General features: G+C 37.6%; 1 protein-coding gene across 7 annotated transcripts in view; it reads right to left on the minus strand.

Moving 5' to 3' along the window:
• The window catches only part of tnr (tenascin R (restrictin, janusin)), a 187589-nt gene that overhangs the window by 105128 nt on the left and 58617 nt on the right, over positions 1-23844 (minus strand). The gene's annotated exons all lie outside the window — the stretch shown is intronic.

Genomic DNA, 23844 nt, shown 5'->3' on the forward strand with positions numbered 1-23844 from the left:
AGAATGAGAGAGGTTTGATAAGACTTGCCAAATTTTGCATAACTGTGTGGGATAATGTAAACTTCCGCCATGCAAAGGTCATCAGGGAATGGTTTGCTGTCCACCAACGGATGCTGTTGGACTTCATTCCACCATATTCTCCATTCCTGAATCCAACTGAGGAATTATTTTCTGCATGGAGAGTGTATAGAGAGTATATGATCATCGGCCTCAGGATCAGATGTCTCTGCTTGCTGCAGTGGATGCTGCTTGTGATGACATCACAGCAGAAGATTGCAGAGGATGGTTGCGGCATGCGAGAAATTTTTCCCCTCGTTGCATTGCAAGGGAAATATCAGGTGTGATGTCGATGAAAATCAGTGGCTAGACAGACAGGAGCGACAGGACGTCCAGTGAGGTGGATGGAGACTTTAGTGCAGCACTATAGCTTTACACAATACAATACTACAATACTATATAGTATTTTTGGTTTCCACAGCACATGAATTTTTTTATACTGATGCATTTTTGTACTTTACTGTGCTGTGTAAGTTTTCTGCTTAATGTGTTGTACTGTGTTGTAAGACCTTTGCAGTTACTGTAGATAAAAATAAGCTACATGGAAATGTGAGGACCCTTTTGCTGTACAAAGTGTAATGTAAAACCTTGTAGCATTGAAATTGGTGTCTGAATAGTATTCAGTTCACTATTGAAAAATGACAGTACAATAAGCATTCAATGTCAATGAAAAAAATGGAACAAGACTGCCATACTGACAAAACATCTGAACATTTTGACCACCACTATTTCCACAATGTTAAAGGAACTTTTAATTTTAGTGGCATTCGCTTATATACTGACAAAATATTTTGAAGCATGAGTTAAATGTTTTGGTGAGTTATGACCTTTTGCAGGTGAACTATGGTGTTGTGCTGTACCACGTAAGCTGTTCTGACAAATGCACCTGGAGCTTTGAGAATGTTAAAATTGTTAAAATTGAAAAACAAACATGTAAATTGTAAATATTCATTGATCATTATTTAGAATTGCAGTCATAAAACAAATTAAAATATTTTGCTCATTGTTAGGTTGATATTGCCTTAAAGAATCATTGAAAAAAACAGACAATGCACGTGTAACTTTTCGTATGAAATGTCCAAAACTAATTCCAGGTATAGTTTGAGAAACGCAGGGAAACACTGAACACATTGCAGGTTTAGAGGTTCACCTTAATAAGGCTTTGTTAATTATTTTGGACAAATTAAAAACATAACTGATCTCAAAATACTGATAAAAGCATAAACACGTGATCAAATCAAAATCAAATCTTGTTTTGTGTACAAATGAATTCAATACTGAAAATGCCTCCCAATTTCAATCAGTCTATGCTAACATATTTTTCACTTTTTACTAAGGGAATTCGTCAGTAGTTGAATGTAAGTAGATGTGTTTCAAATGCCAGGATTTAATTTAGAAATCTTTCCTCTGTGTCAGAGAAAATAATAAAGTCAACACTGTTAGTGACACTGTTAGTGCAATGAGCTCAATTATGTGAGAGAGGGCAGCTGAAAATGAGACATTTATTATCTTTGCGGAGCAGGAAATGAAATTCAGAGTTAACTACACTTACGAGAAGAACTCTGCTGTTGCTTAATGTCTGTGTGATTTAAATTTTAATGATGTCAGGCAAAACTTTGATTTTCAGTCTCAAGTTTACTATGTTCAGTTGAAAAAGAGTTACTGCAATTTTTATAACCTATTCAGTTCATACCTGTTCTTTTCAGCAGCATAATATAATGGAGGTGCACCACCTTGGCTGAAATAAGGAGTGCCCCCACTAACCTCAGAAGAAATTATTATACTTTTATGAAATATAATATCGGCCTTCTGAGAAAAGAAGCAGAGGTAATATATCACACAGAAAAGGCCTTATATTTAAAGAACAGATTTTAGTCAGTGAAACGAATCAATAAATCGATCAGGAACAATTCAGCACAAGTGGCAGTGATTGATTAATCACATTGTTTGCACATTTGGCAGCAATTAATCATAGCACCATGTTGCTAAATTGGGATACAAAAAAACCTTCAGAGTTTCACAAGTTGGCAAAAGTAGAGGCAAAAGTCTCAGTGACAATAATGTGAACTGTGTGAGGAAAATCAATGCAGAGGACAGTGCTGTCAGTCAAACAGAGTTAGTGTCCGAAGCTAACTAATTAATTAATTTACTGATTGCAAGTTGAAAAGGATGTTAATGATTAGACAAGAATATTTTTCTCAATTTCTAAAATTTTCAAAATGTCTGCAATACCTGCAACACTGTAACTGATAACTGTTAAATAATAATAAGTGGCTGTGGAGTTGTGCAGGTTTATGCTCTCAAGTTGTGTACATGCTAAAATGGGAAAGTAAATACTTCAATGTTGTGCAATCAACATAATTAAAATTGTTTGATCCAATGTGTCTAATTTCTTCCCACACAAATCTTAGTGTAGTATTATATTCCAATCAAGTGTGTAGGTGTGGGTGTGGGTGTGTGTGTGTGTGTGTGTGTGTGTGTGTGTGTGTGTGTGTGTGTGTGTGTGTGTGTATAAGACTGAGAGCAAGTCATTGTGTACGCAAATGCTTTCCAGAGTGTTTTTTTTTCTAAAGTTTGTTTAAGTCAGTGTGTTCAATGTTGCTGCAGGGATGTTACAGCAATGGATATTGCTTAACTAAATTCAGTGCACGCACACACACAGAGACACACACACACACACACACTGTAGATACAGTATACAAGAATACACTATATGAATTAAACATGCTGAAACACACACAAAACCACAGACAGACATACAGGCCGCAGGTCTCTGCAATATGTTCATGTTAGAATATTAATTATGACGGTAATCAATTCCACAGAGGCAGACAGAAGGAAAAACTAATAGCAAGACAGAGGCAGGGTGACAGGCAGCCTGAGAGAAAGTCAACAGGAGAATAAGCTGAACAAGTGTGCAGATCTTGACAGTGCTCAGTCTTACAGCATTGCAGGCTGTAAAGTAACAGCCTTGGAGTGGAGATCAATAAAATAAAGCACACAGGTGCTACGATAATGGCAGATTCCTGTGAATCCAGGAAGGAACAGTTCAACAGCTTTTTAAAACTGGAATTATGTTACCATTTTAGTGTTTCAGATATCATTATTTGAAACTCCAAACAAACCAAAGCCAGCATTCTTATGCTTGTGGGTATACACCTGCAGTGTGACCAACAGGAATCATCAACACAGTTGGAACACGAATTTTACAATTAATTGGAGAATACTACCAAATTATTATTGCAATTTGACACAATTTACTGAAGTACAATTAGTCAGTTTATACATCTGTCCATAAGTCCACTACATATAGATATGTAAACTTTAAAGGAAGCTGGAGAGAAGATGCTGAAGCGAACTCAAAGGCCAGCAGCCAGGTAAATTCACACAATAACAAAGAGCGAAGATGTTTTGCAGCATTGAAAGGACTCTTCACCTCATTATGAACACTGACTGACTTTCTTTTTTTTTTCTGTCCATCCTCCCTTTTTGTTTCTTCACAAGCTCCTTAGTCTTTATTGTATATCACTGAGTGGCAGACAGAGGTCAATACACTGGTTATTTAAGTTGTCACACCAATGCAGATACCTTCTGTGAAGGTAAATACTTCAGATGAAAACCCACATTTATCTTTTACAAGAATGCACAACTTAACATGAAATATGTGACATTTAAGTCTCTGGCTCCTCAAGTCTATTATTGTTTCTCCTGCTGCTTTGTATGAACAACTGTATCAATCAGAGGGGTGTGCAGGGGAATTAAAAGCAGAAATAAGGTGCCTATATCAAGACTTAATCCCTCACAAAAACAACAGAGAATAACAAGCAATCTGTAGGTGTGTGGGAAGCCGTGTGTAAGTGCACATGTAAATATTTTATTTGCTTAGCCTCTGGTTGCTGTTACATGCAGGAAACAAGAGCTACTCACAGCTCACCAACCTAATTCATACTGAACGCAGTATTAAAACACACTGTTAGTTAAACAATGACATGATAATCCCCCTTTTGAAGAGAAAATCAGTTCAGTTGTGTTTGTGTCGCTGCTGCCATGCAGCAAGCTTTTGTGTGTTGCATGTTGGGTAATTGTCATACTGTGAAATGTGATAAACAGCTAATAACAATAGGAATTGATAAATGTTCCTTGACAACTGTAGCAATACTGGCTTTCTTGCTGCCTTCTTATGAGAGTTTAAAGAGATTTTGTTGGGAGCAGCTGTTTGTCTCGCTTGACATTTTTTTGCATCTTATAAATGTGCTTAGTCATTTCAATTATCAGCAGGAAACGTTAACATGATAAAATGTCAATTTAGTATAAAATATTAATTCTCATTGAATCGAATACCTTACTATAAACACTGTTAATCAAACTTTAAACACATGTCATAGACCAGCTCCATAGAGCACTCAAGCAAATTGTATCATTTCTGTCAACCAAATAAATGGCTGTGGTTGCCGAGAATTCACAAATAACATCTTAACTATATTTAGACTGTAGCCTGACTGTGTTACATTGCATCAATTAGTCACTTTTCTCATCACGGCACACAATGATGAAAAACAGCTGATGAAAATTAAAATACATTCCTACTCCTACATTAAATTATATACAAGCATACTCCAACCTTTTTTAATTAAAAGCATTCCAGAAAAGATCAGGATTTTGTGTCCATTTGTTTCAAATTGATCCCACTGTTTGAAAAGAAAAACCAAGGAGAGTTTCACTGTGCTGTCTTCCAGCCACACTAGCACTCATACTGCGTACTACACACACACACGCACACACACACACTCATCAGCCTTTAAAGACAGCACAGTCTTTGCCAGAGAGGTTAGGGTTGTAGGTCTGGCTGTGGATATCCTAGAGGATGACTGGGATTGTGAAGGGAGCGTGAGAGAGAGGTGGAGAGCACCACTCAATCAATTTATATTGAATCTCACTCCAGTGGGAACATGATAAGTGATACAGACCTAAGGGATATAACAAGCCTGTGCATTTTTTATAACTGGGGGAAAACAGCCAACTGGGCTTACAGTAAATGGTGAAAATGCCTCCCAGTGCTTTTCTCTTTTGATTAAAGATTGTACAAAGCAATAAGACTATTTTATTAGCTAATAATAGGGCTGACCCCAAGTCAGGATTTTCACAGTCGACTCAGGGTCGGCACTTCAGACCGATACATCAGCTGACTCATAAAACAGCCTACATGAGTCTCATAGTTTACCTGTGAGACTTGTGTTTTCATGCTGTTTTCATCATTTGTGATGTGAAAACATCAAATTTCCAGTTATATTCCATTTATACGATCCAAATGTAACACAGAGAGTCTCTCCTGCCGGCTGCTGAGAGCGCTGTCAGCTGAAGAGTCGATCACACTAAACAGTAGAAGAGGAGAGGTAGCAGCGTTGCCAGATGTACGATAATTATTGTATTTGTACAATAATTTTGCCCTCTGTGCAATCAGTAATGCCAAAAGTCCTATAATGTACAATAATTTGATCCTTTTGTGACACACAGTAGTATTAGTATCTGTAATCGGTCTATGCTATCTCATTTTAATTCATTTCCCGACACAATCATGTAGTCCATGTAGATGCTGAACAGGCTATAACTCATGTTGTTATAGTTTATTATTATAGCCTTTAGTTTATTGAACAGTTAGACAATGTGGCTAGATTTGTAGGCAGTGTCAAAAAGTTGTTTGTCTCAATAAATATGTGTTTCCTGAAATTAAACATTTACGACTTTGTTCTCTTGGTTATGGCTCAAGTACGATCATTTTCCTCAAATGCCAATGACAATGCCCTTTCTTAAAAGAGAGGCCACAAACAGTGAGCTTGTAACTATTCCTCAACTATTGTGACTACTTTGAGCACAGGAGTGCCGCAGGGTTGCTGTCTCAGTCCTCTGTTTTACAGTCTATTGACATAAGACTGTTTTAAATACCAGGACGACCACACTATCAGATTTGCGGATGACACCGCAGTAGTTGGTCTGATAAATTAGTCCCACAGGAGATGGGTGGGTGAGCTTCTCTGTGGTGCACTGAGAACAACCTTTCTCTCAATGTGTGCAAAACAAAAGAAGTGATCATTAACGAAGAAGAGGACCACCTACATTCCAGTCACCATTGATGATGTATCTGTTGAGGTAGTGGTCAGTTTTAAATTCCTCAGCATACAGATTTCTAACACTAATTTGTTTTATGACATCTCGTGTATACTGAAAAGTGCACAACTAATGCTATCTTTTCTTAAAAGCCTTAAGAAGTTTGGTATGTAAACAAAAACTTTGGTTGATTTCTGCACTTGTTGTTACAGAAGGTTTAATAGTGTAGTTTGGTAACATGTCTGTATTTGACCTGCAGCAACTCAACAAAGGCTTCAGAAATAATAGGAAGCATACCTGGATGAGATATATGGTGCCAGGTGCAGGAAAAGAGCAAAAGCAGTTATCAGAGACAACAATCATCCAGGCCATCATTTATTTTCACTGCTACGGGTAAGCTACATTGTAGCATCAAGGCACAAACCACTTGTTTTAAAGACAGCTTTTATCCTCAGGCGGTAAGACTTTTTAACAGTCTGAAGGGCGCAGAGGCAGGTAGCCATTAACCCACACAACTTTCTGTTCTATTCATACATATATTGTATATATAAATGTATATATTATATATATTAAATGCAAAATATGTAGGATTTGACAGTTGCGGTTTGTAAACACAACATTCAAAGTTGGCCCCTCTTCCCCCAGTTCAACATCTCACACACACACACACACACACATACACACACAGCAGACAGCAGAGCACAGAGTCCAAGTGGACAGAATGAAACAGACTGTATGTACTTCACTTGAATCGACTACGACTGCTCGCTGCCTTAAGTGCAACAAAACCTGGCAGTAACCCCGTGTCTAGACAGCAAACGTGTCAGACGCGTTTTTCATGGATACATCACACACAACAGATATGCGCTCATTTTAATCTACGCAGCTGCCTGCACTGGCTCCGTGCAGGCTTGCGGCTCCACGGCCATAACTGCGACCTGAAGCATTCATTTACACTTCAAGTCTATTTTCCTTCATTTTACACGCGTCACTACAGTCATATGTATTGAGCTCTGAGCACTTCCAACACACAGGTGACCTAAGCTCAACACCGAACCTGTAGACACACAGAAGGAGCACACACTGCTGCTGCTGCTGCTGTTGTTCTGCTGACATGTTGCTCACACTACGTTGCTGTCTAGACACGGCGTAAGGGAGAAAAGTACGAGCAATTTATCAAACAACTGTTGAATAAGCAGTACATCTGCACTGTGTCTGCCATTTTCGTGGCTTCCACTTGGATGTATGCTTACAATCTGGCACCTGGTCACTACATTTTTATAGAGTTCTGACCCCACACTCTGCGCACTGTGATTGACTGGGATCTATATACCCATTACCCAAAGGCTGACGCCCAGAAACGACCCGAACACAGCAAAATAAGAAAACACGAGCAGGGGGCAGGGTCTCTGCAGATACGTACACCACCACATACTTCTAGTGGGTCATAAGTAATGACTGAGAGGGATTATTTCTCTCAGTCTATACATTGTTTTTTAGGAAAATACTACACATTGTGCCTTTGTCATCTAATTTTTTAAATTATTGTTTTCATGTGTACGTGTTTATAGTTTATGCAACACTGTGTGTGTGTGTGTGTGTGTGTGTGTCTGTGTATATACTGTGTATATGTTGATTGGAGAGCAGCCAGGGAATACATTTTTCTTTGTATGAAAATACACTAGTGGTATTTGAATGCATATGACAATACATTTCTTGAATATATTGTGCAAACACTAGTACATTTTGTCAAATATTCTCTCATCACAGAACACTTAGAGCCATCAGAAAGCAGTAAAACACATCGGACCTTAGTGGAAACAAGAATAAGAGGCCCAATGGTAGCAAATTATAGAGAAAAGGTTCCTTGGATGCAAAGAAAACAAGAAAAATCCAAAGAAGCCAGGGAAGGCATTTAAACCTTTCAAATTCAACTGCTAAAAATTATGTAAATGCATGGTTAACCATAGATGTACCCTGCATGTTGAGCAGGTACAAATGTATAACCTACAAAAATACTGGCATGAAATTCATAAACTAGGTCTCTGGTAGGCTGATCATATTCCAAGTGAAGCAAAATTATAAAATGTAGGTGTAGCTCTAATGGCAGTGTTGTATTACAATACTGCGAAACATCATTTTGTAAATGTTTTAGTGGTAATTATCCTTTGTTTGATGATCACATTTCACACAAGACAGGTATTTGAAAAATGGAAATTAAGGCTGAAAGGAATAATTACTGCTACAACTGTGACTGCTTTATGAATGCATGATTATTTTTGGTGACGATGAGAAGAAAATGTAACACACTAGGCTTGCAGCCCCAATCTGATTTTCGTTGTATCTAAAATGGAATCAGAATTTACTATATCTAGACAGCAAAAAAACTAAATAGAAACAGATTACTACAAATTAAATTTACACCCCATTCATAGGTGGCTTGACATTAAACTTGTGGTTGGGCATTTTGGTCTGGAGGCTAAAAACACATCATTGTTGAGGTGGATTCTTGTGTTTTTACTTTGATATCTAATGTATATTTCTAAGCGAGCTTTACACTTTTAAAATTAATTTTTAGAATATCTGAGAAAAATTCCAGTTTGGTAATGCTGCTATTCCAAAGGAGAAAGACACGAATATTATCAGTGGATCCTGCTATTTTTCCCCCACAAACAAACAGCAGGGGTCATTTCTGTTCACAAAGCTGCACCAGAAACTAACAATGAAACAATGAAAGAGGAGGATGAGATAGTGATCACAAACTATTCAACGGTCTTGACAGAGTGTCTGTGTACAATATCAAATGTACTCATTGATGCTATGATGCGATAGTGGATGATCTGTAAATAAATAAATTAGTAAAATGTGCTGTTGTTTGATGTAATGATGTGCAACTGGAAGGTCTAATCTAAATCTCTCCACATGAAAGAACACCTGTGTGAGGCGTACCATCAGGTCACAGTTTCAAGCTTGTTTTGACTGTTGAATCAGTCCTGTAACGTAGCTTAAAACTGTTATAAAGCCAAACCCTAAATTGATTGTAGCACAGATGCATGTTCGACTGTATGAGTGCTGCATATGAACTACATCCTTTTCTTTCAAATAACAGACTTTCCAATAATCCCAGGAGATGGGTCTGCTTGCCAATGAGCAAAACTGCTTTTGGAAAGTGAGAGCATGCTTTGATAAAAGTTTTTCTATTACCTCAGTTATTCAAGCAAAACCGGTGAATCAACTTTGCATGTTTCATTGATTCCCGGGAACCTTTTCATAGGTATAAAAGTCATCTGCTTGAATACAGATTGATATTTTTGGCGAGTAAGCCAATAAAGCTATAGGAAATGTTTAAAACAGTGGTGTAAAGCAAAGGTGTATGCTCTCTCTCATATCATACCCAATATGTGTAGGTATATATGTATATACCTACTATATAATAAGGGTGGTGTTGTGGTGAATCCTGATAAAACATAAACAGTTTCTTAATAAACATACTATGTCCATACATTTATTTGTTTTATTTTAGCAAAGGACGCAGTCATATAATAAGCAGCAACATAATTGTAAGTATAATAAGGTTTCATTAACTAATATTACTGTATAAATAAATGTTGAAATTATAGCAGGCTTTTTTACCTCATTTAATTTGGGTAATTTACTCTGCATGTGTGTATTTATGGGTGTATGCAAATTGGTATACAACATGTATGTTTGTATGTATGAACTGATTAATATGGTTATTTTTATCACATCATATGTATTTTTGATTGTGTGTGTGTATTTTTCCTTCTTTTTTCCCCTCGTAATCTGGTTTTGTAAGCACTAGTGTGCACTACTCATATAAACTATGATTATTATTAGTATCATTACAAAGGCATGGATACATTACTTTATGTTAACCATAAGATTAGGTAATATAGTTTTAAATGCTGCAATTACCTTGTGTTCATGACATAACATGCTCTTTACTTTGTGTTGTGCCCCTTCCTAAAGAATAGCACACTAAATGAAACAACACATGCTGTGTGACTCATGAGCTTGTGACTATGCGGAGATGACTGTCTTGTCAAGATGTGCCATGTATAGCAGCCAACTTGATCTAATGATTTAGCAATAAACTCAGATTCCAAATACCCATGTTATCTTCTACAAGAACATATTAAAAATGTGGATTCACATCTCATGCCTTGTGTGAGACCTCCTCTCTCGCACGGGTTGCCTATTTCTTGACTGTCATCTTGCTTCAATGGTATTTGTTATACAGAGAACGGAGATCAAGAGTGCTTCTGCATCGATTCCTCTGCTTTGTTATGACACTAAATTCTGCTTCAGTGCTCTCTGCTAAATGAAGAAGCCACACATACTCGCCTGCACACACACATTCACTTACGATAGATAGCCATGAGCACATAACTTGATACAAGATCATTTGTTATTTTGAGACTATTGATTTGTGAGTTACGCAATAAAACAAGTCTCTTTCAGAAGCATCCCAACAGCAATCAATTTTAACAGGCCCTTCATTCATTGCATTCTAATGATATGATCAATATATTTTCCAAGATGCTGACTACACAAAAATACAGTATCATTATCCACAGAAGAATAAAGAAACACAAAAATAAAAACCATGACAAATATGACAATAACACTGCTGTGAGATGACATTGTTTTATAGGTGAGGTTCCTGAGACGGAGGCTGTGGAAGCACACAGTTCCCCTGAATATCATCCATCATCCAAACATCTAGAAAAAAGACGAATACATTATTCTATTTTTAGGGAGGTATTTCTACATTGTGAGGTTAGACTATATGCCTCCATTATCTCGCAACAAAAAAATGGTCCGGTTGATATGTAAGGCAGCGAATTATCCTATCAGCAGGGAACGTCATTTACAGATGGGGTCACAAGTAATGGAAAGTCATTTTCACCAGGGGCTGTTTTCCATGTAGGATAGCTACACGCTGCCAGCTCAACTAGGACAAATGGCTGCCTTTCGTCCAAATCACTACTGTAACCTAGACTAAAGTAGCGCTAGTTGAGAGCTTGGATGCCTAAATGTTTCCCTTGGCCATAGCCACAGTGCTGTCTTAACAACCTGCAGTATAAAGTACATCAGGTTTCATCAAGAGCTCCTTTTCAGGAATATGCTGCATGAATTTGGGTGTATTTATTCAGTGAGGAGTTTTAGGAGGTTTTACTGATTAAGCATAAATCAGATCCAGGCATAGATACTATTTCTAATGTCAAATACAGAAAGAATCCCCTCAGTCAGAAAAAAATAGCCTGCAGATTCTTGACGCTGTTAATGGTGGTAAAAGTGGTGGGGGTGGACATTCACACGTCAGTGTGAGGAGCTGGGAGACAGTAAGATACAGTAGCTGCTGAGTGCTTAATGAGTCCCCAACTCGGGAGAGAAAGAGAAGAGCTAGAGAGCTGAAAGCTGACTGGATGATGTGAAATAAAGTTGGTTAGTGAGTGAAAAAGTTTTATAAAAGTTCTCTCTTATATTGTAAACTGAGTTAATAATGGGAAACTGGAAAATGTGTGAATGGAGCATAAGCCAAGAGGTGCACTGTAACAGATAGCAAGTCAGGAGTACTACATGAAACAACAGAAACATGTAAGAATGGAGCAGTCAAGTTAATCCCAAAACCATCCAGACACATACAACCAGTTCTTGTAATTGTAATTATACTGATTAATAATCTAAATCCAACATAAACCACCTTAACTGACTACCTAGCTGTTAAAATGATTTTCACAGGAGGAATTCTCAGTGTTCGCCACTGGTGTTGCTATGACATGCAGTTTATGTAACGAGAGTCTTGGTTTGGATGTAATAAGCTAAGCAAGAGTGATGTCTGACTTGCTAGTTTGGGAATTTTAGGAACAATGCAAACAGATTTCACTGCAGTATTTAAATCATCAATGTGATTCATTTCATTTCATTCCTTATGTCTACAGTAAATACTCATACAGTATGTAGGTGGTGCTACAGTACAGGAAAAAAACAAAGAAAAAAATTATGTCAAGACCTATGAGACCTGCAAGAGTCCCACAGTTACACAGACCTATAACTGGGGCTTTACAGTAAACTTTTAAGTAAGTCTGTGCAACGATGTACGCATCCCACTTAAATTGTCAATGCCACCTACTTTAAATGAATCATAACCTGTCTGAAAGACTTTGATTAAAAGAAAGATTCATAGTAGTTTCAGTAATACTGCCGTTCAAAGGCAAACCACAGTAACTAAGCCAACAATGAAACTGAGAAAAATGGTTTCAGTTTTTTGACTGTCCAGCCAAATGTGTTATAGGTAGAAAAGTGGTTATGTGCTTATTAAACATTTATGCTTTAAGTCATTTCCATGGCTTAAAAATCATGACCAGTAATTTGACCTACGACCCCAAATATGCAGATACTGCACTCTGCCTTTGTATTTTTACCTTAAATGGATATATAGGTAGTGCACAGGTTAAGTGCAGGAACTACAACCTTAGTGTCTTCTTCCTGAGAAAATCTACATCTAATTTGAATTCTTATTATGTTATATCTGTATGTAATTGTTTTATTGTTTACATGTTTAAAAAGTTGAAATAGTTGAGTAATTTTTTTAAAACTTATGCAATCCTCAAGTATTATTTTGTGAGGTTTAACCTATTTAGATGGATTGATGTATTTATATATTTAATTATTGTTAAATTAACCTATTGTAAAAATATTTTAATACTATAATATTGTAAAAATAAACCTATTTTTAATTTAGATTTACACTCTTATAGAATATAATCAAGTTCCTGTCTTAGAAATAAATTACATCAAATCTAGGTTTTATACGTATATTTGTTTCATATAAATATTTTAAAAAATATTTGTTTTTGGGAAGAAAAGTAAAGTTTTAGCTCAGTAGTCAGCGCAGCCATTGATGATCTGGGAGACTCCAGTTTGAGACCCAGTGTGGAGACCTTCTTCGTAAGGTAGTTTATGCATGAACACTTATTGTAACACTTGAGTTTTCTAAAATTAAAAGTGTAATAAAACAAAAACAGGATTTTTAAGCCTCTTTCCACTTTTATTTGAATACAAATGTAAATACAAATAATTTTGCTGCCTCAACAAGTACAGATACAAATACAAATATTGGGCTCTCTGCACATCCCTACTATCTACTACGATCGGGTTAGCTGATGATACACAGATGAAGTAAGTAAGGGTTCCCAGTGGAGAACACAGAGATTCCCTTCTTTGGATTGTCCTGAAATTGGCTAGAATACGGGACAGATAGACACTGGCCCTGTTCAGCTCTAAGTACGTCAGTTCATACCTAGCATTAGAATGTGTCTCTACATGCATCTCAAGTGACCACTTGTGATCGGATCTCACTTCCCCACTTTATATGCAAATAAACATGTACATCATTTCCGTTTGCAAAGACCAAATGTGTTGTTGTTTTTAACCGGTGGAAAGCAGCAATGCACTTCCTGTTCCTAGTCTGCCAGAAACTTAAAAATGTTGCCATAGAATCCATTTTGCCTGTTGGTGTGGCTTCTTCCTGTTGTTTCGCACTTTAATATGATACAATTGGCACACGAAGTACGCACTTGCGCTTACACAGAGGACGTCAGTTGAGTAGGTGGTCCCTTAATGTGGCCCAAGACACATTCGCATACACACTGCTAAAAGAATGTGACCATTTGCGTCACCTCAAAGCATCTTGGGTGCATTCACAGCTGTACTTATAGCTGTCAACTTGATCACATAAAGATGCATTTTAACGCCAGGCGTGAACAGGGCCACTGAAGCCTCATTCATTAACAATTTGGACGGCTGTCGCAGACCGCAGTAACTGCAGCTGAAGCTCAGAGAAACCAAAGCAGAGCTCAGTAAATACACTTACTGCAGTTTGCCTTAGTTTTTGATTGGATTTTGTAGTTACTGCAAGTTTTACATTGTGTTTTCTCTATGATAGAGCAAGAATGAACTTAGGCAATTTGTAACAAGATAAAACAGACATTTAAAAGTTCAATTTCAATCATAACTCAATTTTGACCTCACTGGGTACTTTTAATTAGCAACAATAATTGAATGGCTTACCTAAATTCTTTAGACCTCAAAGTTTGGAGTGTGGATGTCACAGACCAAAAGCTTCATATAGTTTAATTTTGTCTTCCTTATAAATGCCTAACTTCACATTTTGCAGGGCACACATCCAGTTTCTATTCATTGTAATTTACCATTTCATGTATATGATGATTTTACATGTAATGTTTCAAGCAGTTATTTATAACTTGTTGTCAAATAAAAAATGGAGCAAAATAGAAGCAGTAATGTTTACACCAACTTTATGAGTAATGCACTTGTCACAAGTGTCAAAAATGCCAAGCATGTATTCATTGCCTTTTTTTCCATACAAGAGGAGTAAACTTCACCCAGTGTGACATTAAATAAAGCAAATTAAAGCTGGCTTTGAATTAAAATTGTGAATGGTTTTAACTAGATAATGAGAGCCTCTTAACAGTTAAGCAGTAAAGCAAGTAATTGCTTTTTCATGGACTCAGATTTTGAATTTATATCATGTGGTGAGACTAACAAAACCCAATCACATGGATAGCAATTAAACTCTTCAGTGAACTTCTGACATGGTTCAGTTCCACGGTAATCACATAACCTATTGTGATCCATACTTAATTTCCTGTCAGGATGTCGATGATGTTTTTCTGTATGTGGTGTAGCTAAAGTTTTGTTAAAGCCATGTACTGCTGCCATGTACAGCTCCAACAACTCCATTACAAATAGAGTTTTCAGTCTCAGTTATTTAACACAGGGCTCTCAGGACTCCTGTGTACAAGTGTAGTGAAGAAACGTTATACCACAACTCTTTTCCACTACAGAGAAACCTAAAGTAAAGTGATGTATTCTCTTTGAGAACTGAACATTGCTGAGAATACACATAGCTGAGATATTAGTGATAATCAAAAATATGTCTGCGTAATGAGATGTGATATGACTTAATTCTGTAGCTGTTCAGTTCATTTTGTAATGTCTCTCTCTTTCTCTCTCTCATTCCTGCTTTCTCGAATATTTACAGTTTTATTATCTTTCAGTTGAAATGCTCAGATTTCACAACAGTTAAACTATGATGTCAAGGTACTTACAGATAGTGTATTTCTTATTGAACACTGAGATTTCCTGTCATGTCCAGCTATAGTTGCACTTGGCAGTTTGTCTTATTTATGTTACTTCAGTACCTCCTTACACTTTAGCAGGTTAGTTGCCAATTATTGGTATAAACTTTAAAGCAGCTATAATCAACATTTTTATAATAACAATGTAATGTGAGAGGTATCACTCGTATTGATGAGCCTATAGAAAACTCCTGTTTTTCTCAAATCACCTGACTCTGCATCTCCCCTCAGCTTTATAGCAAGTTTCAGCCCATTGTTTAGCTGTCTGGACCGCAACTTTACTGTTATGGTTCACTGTCACTGCTCTCAGCAATGATTTCAGCTGCAGTAAGCAGCTAAATTCAGTGTATAATCTAGTTGGTAGAAATGAAAAAAAGAGCTAAAAGAGAATGAATATTGGACATTTATCAGCTGGCCAGAGATATGAATCTAAATAGTCAATTATTGCAAGTTTAACATCATAATACATTGTATTATGCAGAAACTGAGTAGATTAATCAAAAGTCTTCATCATCCTTCAAAAAAATATGAGTAATGGACAAAATGTACATAAATACACACATATACATACAGTATATGTACAAAAATAGTAAAGTAAATACTGCAATCCTTATAAGATTGTTAGAATATAACAATTATTCCCAGTTTTTTTAAGATTTAAGATTTATCAACAGGAACAGCATGATTGGTGTTAAAAAGTATGATGTATAGTTCTGAAGCACAGTCATAGAGGTAAAGAGGGACAAATTATTTAATAATATATTATTCAGTATGTTCTTGGGCCTAGGAAATAAAGAGTTTATTTCCAGTCTGTGACACCAGAGTTGGGGCAAATACAGGAGGGAACCAATGAATCCTTCTGACTCCTGCTGTTTCCATTTTTGAGTCAGTCTGAGTCACCCTGCGACCACTTGCATATGGTGGCTTGCCCAACAGCAAGAGCAGATTACATTACTGGACTGGTCACAGCGAACAGTTGCTGCTAACAAGTTGCTACGCCTCTCTGACCCCTGTTTTCGTGTGCGTGTACATGTGTGTGCTGATATGTTTGCCTGCATGTCTATGCGGGTTTCTGTATTTGTGAATTTATGTGCGCGCGTGTGCTCGAGTGCGTGACCCCGAGTGACTCGTTTCCAATAAGGAAATGAAATCCATCGTGGGATTTTTTTTTCCCCCTCAGCGAGCCATTTTCTTTTATTACTTCACCTGCACTTCCTTGAGCCAGTGGGTGTGCTCCCACGCTGCAACCAACTCCCAGACAAGCATCAGCAGCATCTATCTTGTGGACAGAAGTGCTGAGTGGCTATTACTTCTCGGCAGACCACATAAAAACCACAGCAATTAAATGCTATTGGGCCATTCGACTTTGTCTTCTTAGAAGATAAAAAAAGGGAGTGAGGGAGCGAGAGGAGAAAGACAGAGAAGAAAGTGGGGGTGAAAACAGGAAAAAGAAAGACTTCAACTGATGCTGCTTAACAGAGAGAAAGATATTTATGTCAGTGGTTTGAAATGGAGATGAAGGAATTAAGAAGTGTGAAAGTGGCTATGAAATTACACCTGATTAAATACAGTACCTGTTCTGAAACGGACATGAGAGAGCTCTTTAACTTACGGAGAATGGAAAGTAAAAGAAGTCTGCAGCATGGGAGTTACAATAAGGTCCTCAGTTTTTAACTAGATTTATGGTTAAAGTGATTCTGCTACAGCTGCATTGCTGTTCCACCCTCCAGAAAGAAGCTTAAATCATATTCTCCCCTCTTCAGACTGCTCAACTGAGAAACTCTTTTCTAGTTGTGTCTTTTTAAGTCTATTTCACAAAGCTGAAGAAAATGCCAGTGCCAATGCAATCACAGGATATATAAGTCTGGTTATTTTGATACAATGTACATTGACTTCACTGTTGGTGATGAAGTTATTACCCTCAGAGGCAACATGGCAACTGAGAAATATTTTTACCAACCAAAAATTGACGAAGATAAAATCATATGGGACGGCAACACAGATTAAAACAGATGTTGGCCAGAAACTGGTGAAGGTCCTGAGAGGATTTCCTTCACCGGTAAAGTAATTGCAAAAAGTCAGCGGCCCAATATGGCTCCACTCTATTGAACTTCCAATTATTGATCTACTGGTCATATGAATATTGTCAATATACTGTACTGACCTCCATCTCTGTCTTTGTTCCACTGACCACAACGTCAACCCTACTAACCACAGCGCTCTGCAGTCAACCCATCAATTTCAACAAAATGAAGATATCCTGAAGTAAAACCATGATTATCTAATGTATTGTTTGGTAACCGTTAAATCCTGTATTTAGTGCATAACAATTCATTTTCAGGTTGTAGGTAAAAGCACAAGGACAGCTTCTTCAGTAGATAATAGAATTCTGACACCAAAGAAAACAAGTCACACTTTTATTTCTTACAGCGTATCACTCCGCCAGGCTAAATAATTACTAACAGCTAGAGACAATGTGTGACAAGTCATATTGTTCCTGTCAAAATAAGGCCATTTTTAAGCTTTATTTAGTTACTATTTTGTCAATTATGTCCATCAAGCCACCAAGAAAATCGCTTACACTGAATATAAAAAGAACTCAATTAACAAATTGTCAAAAATATTATTTTTACATGGAGAATGAATGAAAACATCTCACATTAAAGATGTGTATTTATATTGTTTAGTTTATGCTTCTTCTTCACACTTCTGGCATATTAACGTGTTGTTGCATAGAAAACATGTCATGAAAACATGTCATTAATCAAAACATTTGAGAATATAATCCTTATTAATTAGTAATATTGTGATTTTAAAGTTAGAAAAATTGTGTCTTGAAGCATCATCATATACTGTTCTCCCTCTTTCGCCATGTTCTCTGACTAAATATGCAGTCTACAGTTTTATGTTTTTCTCAGCATCATTTTACTGAACTTATTTGTTCATAAACAAAACAAATCTAAACTTAACTTTGTTTAAAAAAAAGCTCAGTTTTTCTCAGAGTGATGTAGTCACAGCATTACTGACAAAGCTACAGTCAATCTTGCTACTGTTGTTGCTGCCACAATGGAAAACCGCTCCCATTCATCACGGCCTGTCTACGTACGCTCCAGACGACTAAAAATAAACGTCTCCAACCTCTCAGTAATCAGGATGAGGACGTAGGTACACCGCACAGAAAAAGCATGATGAGCGGTGAACTAACATCGAAAATTACAAATGGCTTCTTGTCTCATTACCCAAGCAAATCACATTAAGATATCCTTCAGAAGCCTAATATAGATGCTGCACCGTGTGGCCTCTCTCTTACAATCAGTCATTCTATCCATCTTTCTCTTTCTCTCTTGCTATGCCCCTCTTTCTCTTTGTCTGCCTTTTTCTCACCAACTTCTCTTTTCTTGCCCCTCTTTCACTTTTTGTCCTTTTGCCTTTCTGCGCATCTGTCTCTCTCTCTGACTGAGCCTCTCTGTCTTTGTCACTTTCTCCCTCTGCTGACCAGATATATTCAAATGGAAGTTAAGGACAGAGCGTTGCATTATTCAAACCTCTCACAGGAACAAGAGTTGGGAACAATGACAGGCAAATTCCCATTAAAGCAGGCCATTTGCTGAGACAACAAATGAAGACATAGTAAAGCAGGTAAGAGGCTGCGGCACTCAAGAAAGGAGTTAATACATTCACATGTCTGACAGAGATTGAGGCATTTTCCTTTTAAATAATCATATTTGTCACAAAAAAATCTCTTTTGTGTATTTTTGAACACTATAAAAAAAAAAGAATACAGTTTATCTGCAGGGATAAATTCATATTCAGCCTTACTACAACTGGTAGGTATAAGCGACCAAGATTGACACCTTTGAGTTTCTAACACCCACCACACAGTTAGTGTAGGCTAACATGTGCTATGGGATCACAGAGCAAAAGCAAATGGCCAGTTAGCTGCCAAGTACTGAGCCTGCTGTGAACCTCAGTGGAAATACCTGTCACATCACACATTTAATGTGGAACACCAAGAGGCTGGAACCGATGTGCTGTGTATTGCCAAGCTGTCTTAGTACATACACTGATTGATCCCTTAGAGTCAAAACACATCCAATACTGTCTGTTCATGAGATCCAGATCCCGATAAATCTTATGAAAAATGTCAACATGGATGTTCAAACTTAAAGAGTGTTCAGCTGTAATTTTTTCACGCACACTGAAGTTCGAGTGGTGGGGTGTGGCTGGATAGATGCTTTAGAAAGGTGGAGTACCTAGAGCTTTTGTTTAGGCAGAGCACAGTCCTTTGTGAAGAATTGTTCAAGCAGTTGGTAAAAAAAAGTTTACAAAATTACAAATCTGAAACAAATTAAGGCAGCGCTAGAGTATCTGGTACTTTTAGTGATTAGGTTTTATTTTCAAGTGTTAACCACAGGGCTTCAGTCTCTCCCCCCACATTTCCTATCCGTCTTCATACTATCAAATGTCCAATGAAGGCAAAAATGCAAAAAGATAATCTAAACAAAAGTGATGACGCAGAGACATTTGTTGAAACAGTAGGATAGGAGAGTGCTTTGTGATTACATCTATGATATAGCCTAATTTTACTTTTTTAGCCTTTCTGGTTTGGGCTAAACAAGCAAGTTGTTTAATGCTGATACTTACTTGACATTCTTTTGCACTTGACATGTCATGTCAACCAATGCAATGTTGGGAAAAAGTCATTAATAAATAATTAAGGTCCGTATTGAATTGTGGCATCACCTAACATTTTGTTCCTAAAAATATTGAAAGAAACTAGCTGATTAATTGTGGAACTCTTTCTGACCTTTTGACATAGTGATCTGTTTAGACCACAGGGAGGGAAGTCTTGTGATTTCAGCCAATGAGAACAAACAGTTTGCCAATAGCCTTTGGCTATCTCGATGTGCAAGTAAGCACACTGTTTCCCCCGGCTAGATCGATGTATCTCGATTAGGCTGCCCGGGCCAAAAGGAATGCAGCAGCTTTTCTATCCTTCAGCTACCCAGACTCATTCTCATTAAACACATGCTCACATAAAAATTCACAAACACACTTGTATGCACACAAGCACTCATGCTTAAACACAAAAAGACATACTGATGTCACAGACATCACAGACACACAGACGTTATTCGTCCCGTGGCATTTAGCACAAACGTCAAATAGTGTAGAGCCCTGCTAAAAATCAATGGGCATTTGCAACAATCAATGGCTGTGTTCCTTTGAGAAGTAATTAGAAAGGCAAACATGCAGCGCCGCCTCCTTCCTCTTCTCTGTCTACCACTGTGAGAGCTAGTCTAAGAGCTGCCTCACTGTAGGGTCAAAACAGAGTTTAATACAGCAAGGATGTTTCTAAGTAAGGATCAAATATGTACAGAAAACTGTATCTGTAATACATTACTGCTGAAACAATGAAAAGGATTAAAACATTTTAAAAGAATTGCAGAAAGGCTGTATGTTCTGTCTCTCTCGCGAAGAGAGAAATTACTTTTTATGTCATAGTGACCAGGTCACCATAACTGTTTTTATTTACTGTCTGGTTGTTTAATTTAAAACGTTGGTCCCAGCTGTACTCTGCTGCATTCATAACTATGACTGTTAGATTGTACTTAGCGACATGATTGCGTTGACTGAGTGCCTGTTTTGGCTTGGTCTGACATGGCTCCTGGCAGGCTTTTTAATGGACTGTGATTCTGGGTGCGACCTGAAATCCTTTGCTGACCTTTAGAGCATGATCAAACAAGCCAAAGCAACATTTTTATTTTTACGCACCTTCTAAAACATGAATCTAACAGGCTCTACACACTCAGGCTCTGTCTACCAGATGTTTTCACTGGGACTGTTGAGGGACTGATTAGCTCCCTTCTCTGGACCGTGTGGGCATGTACTGTACAAATTGCGGTTTATGGGCCTTTTTCACAGCACAGATATTTTGACTTGTCAAAGTAGGACACAGGTGTCACTAATTACATTAACAATGGCTCAGTTGTATTAAAAAATCCCAGTACATCACAATAGTGTGATAATAAGCCAGCATGCACAATATCAGGACCCTAAAACTGAAGCAGCTAAAAGGAATTCAGCCATGATTGATTTTATTATTTAGACCTGTGCTTTTTCTACTGTGACATGTCAATATGTCTTGTGAGAAAAAGGCCTATTTTACATCTCCTTGACTCATGTTTTTTGCCCCTTTAAGGGCAGGGCAGCTTAAACATTATCAGTCGTAGTAGTAGAGTTTGACTAGCGGACTAATCAGCCAGGGTAATTGCAAACACCTGTGTGAGTGTGCAGGGCTTTTAAAGACTTGGGATAAGCCAGTGTAGCAAAGGGATGGATGGATGCACTTGCAGACTCTCTTATCTTAATTTCTCCTTCTATGTTCTTGCATCCTGTTTTCACCCTCACAATGATTTGGTGTTCTTGTCTGAAGAATCTGTCTGAATTAATCTCATTAAAGCTCATTATAATAATTAGTAGTTTTTATTTATCTTAAGGTTAATTTTCTCTATTTATCCATAGATCTTATTTATCAATCTAAATCCCTGCCTCCAATCTATCTTCTGTACTTGTATCCTATTTAACTCCCTATTCTATCTATCCACCAACAATCTACAAACCTTACTATCCAAATGTATCTACCTCTGTATCCTATCCTATCTACCTCATGTATTACTGTACAGTAGACAGTACAGAGACACACACAGACACACTTAAATCAAACCAACAAAAGAAGAGAAAAGTATGCTGCAAGGCAAATCGAGCGGTGCAGAGTCGTCACTTTATACTCGGTTTGCTAATTCTTGACTCTGAGAAGGCTTGTCTGCCTCGGGCCATCTCTGCAGGTAAGGAGAAGTCTGTACATTTTGCTTCTGCTTGAAGGACAGAATAGAGGAATGTCACATATTATCCTTGGATTTATTTTAACCAAGACTACTGTATCTCACCAAAATGAGTCTCACGAAAAGAAAGAGGCAGAGCTGACGGGCAAAAATGTGCAGTAGAACATTGTGGAAATCATGAAAGAATCAAATCTTGACTAAAAACTATTTAACCTTGTGCCCTGCAGAATGCTGAGTGGGATGGTGATACACAAATTACATATTTACACTGCTAGGGAAGTTGAAAGTTAATACATTGCCTCATTGGAACAAGGAACCCACTGCAAGAAGAGTAATGTTTTCTCTAGATCATTGAGATATGTAGCACACAGCGACTGGAACAGCTCCTAAAGTATGTGCTCCAATGCTAATGGAGGTAAAGAGGGTATCCGGGGACAATGAGAGATAGCAAATGGGCCTTGGCTTATCTAAAAAAAATGTCCAGCTGAGCTTCACACCAAAAACCCAAGCTGTGATAATATAAACGGGTTTCAGAAGACATCAAAGAACAACTGAAAGAAGATCTGCAGCCCCGATCAAAAGATCCTTAATATCTGCATTGTAAAGCAAAAATAAAAAAGATTGTTTTTTCATGTTTTGTAGTCATGTCAGGCACAGTGCCAGTGTTACTTTACATTGCAGGGAGGAGTGAAAATTATGCACTCAAAAATCTATATATTTCAGATCAGTGCTGAATACTAGAAAGATTGAGGGCGATCCGTATGGATCACGGATCAACTACGATCAGTTACACCACTAGTTAACACTTGTTATTCTAGTTACTTTAAGCTTATTATTCAATATACGGCTCAGCTTAAAAACGAACTAAAGAAACTGTCAGAAGCAAGCAGCCAGACCTCCTGCATACTAATCATACAACATCAACAGGTGACTGAACAACCACTCAATTAAAAACGAATGAATGAGTGAGTCCAGACAGCTAACTGTAACTTCAACAAGCAAACTAACGTAACCTACAAACACATTATATGATCTCTGCTGCATTCTTGTTAAGGAGATAAAGTCACACAACAGCCACACAGAGAGACATTTAACCATCAGAGATTAAATTAGCGACCAAAGAGACAGAGAGAGAAGCTGTATCTGACTCACGTTATCTGACGTCTTCTTCTTTCTTTTATGGAGATGATGTATTCATGTCATAATGTCCATTTGTGGCTGTTGGTCATCTTCTATGTTAGTTAACAGAACTTTATGGTTGTATATATTAACCAGTCTGATATCATTAGCAACAATGACAAACAAGCTAACTCTCCTGGTTGTTTCTCAGCGTCATTTTACATGTCACGGCCAATCACAGATTAGCATGAAAAAAAAAAGAAATACATTAAGTCCAATGTAAGAGATCCCGCCCTGCGGAGGACAGCAGGCACCCGTCCTCCTCTGTCCCCCAATCCACCTCCACCAATCCCCACCCCCCCCACCCAACCAACCAACCACCACCACTTCACACACTGCCCTTTCTCCTCTCGCCCTGCAGGTGTCGCTGTTGACGCATTTTAAACAGAACTTCAGTAACGGATTTTTTCCAAAGAAGAGAGAAAAAATACTTTATAAATAATACTGAGATTTGGTAATTGTTTATTTCA

Source organism: Thunnus maccoyii, chromosome 12 (assembly GCF_910596095.1).
Source record: "Thunnus maccoyii chromosome 12, fThuMac1.1, whole genome shotgun sequence".
In the NCBI taxonomy this organism is placed as follows: Eukaryota; Metazoa; Chordata; class Actinopteri; order Scombriformes; family Scombridae; genus Thunnus; species Thunnus maccoyii.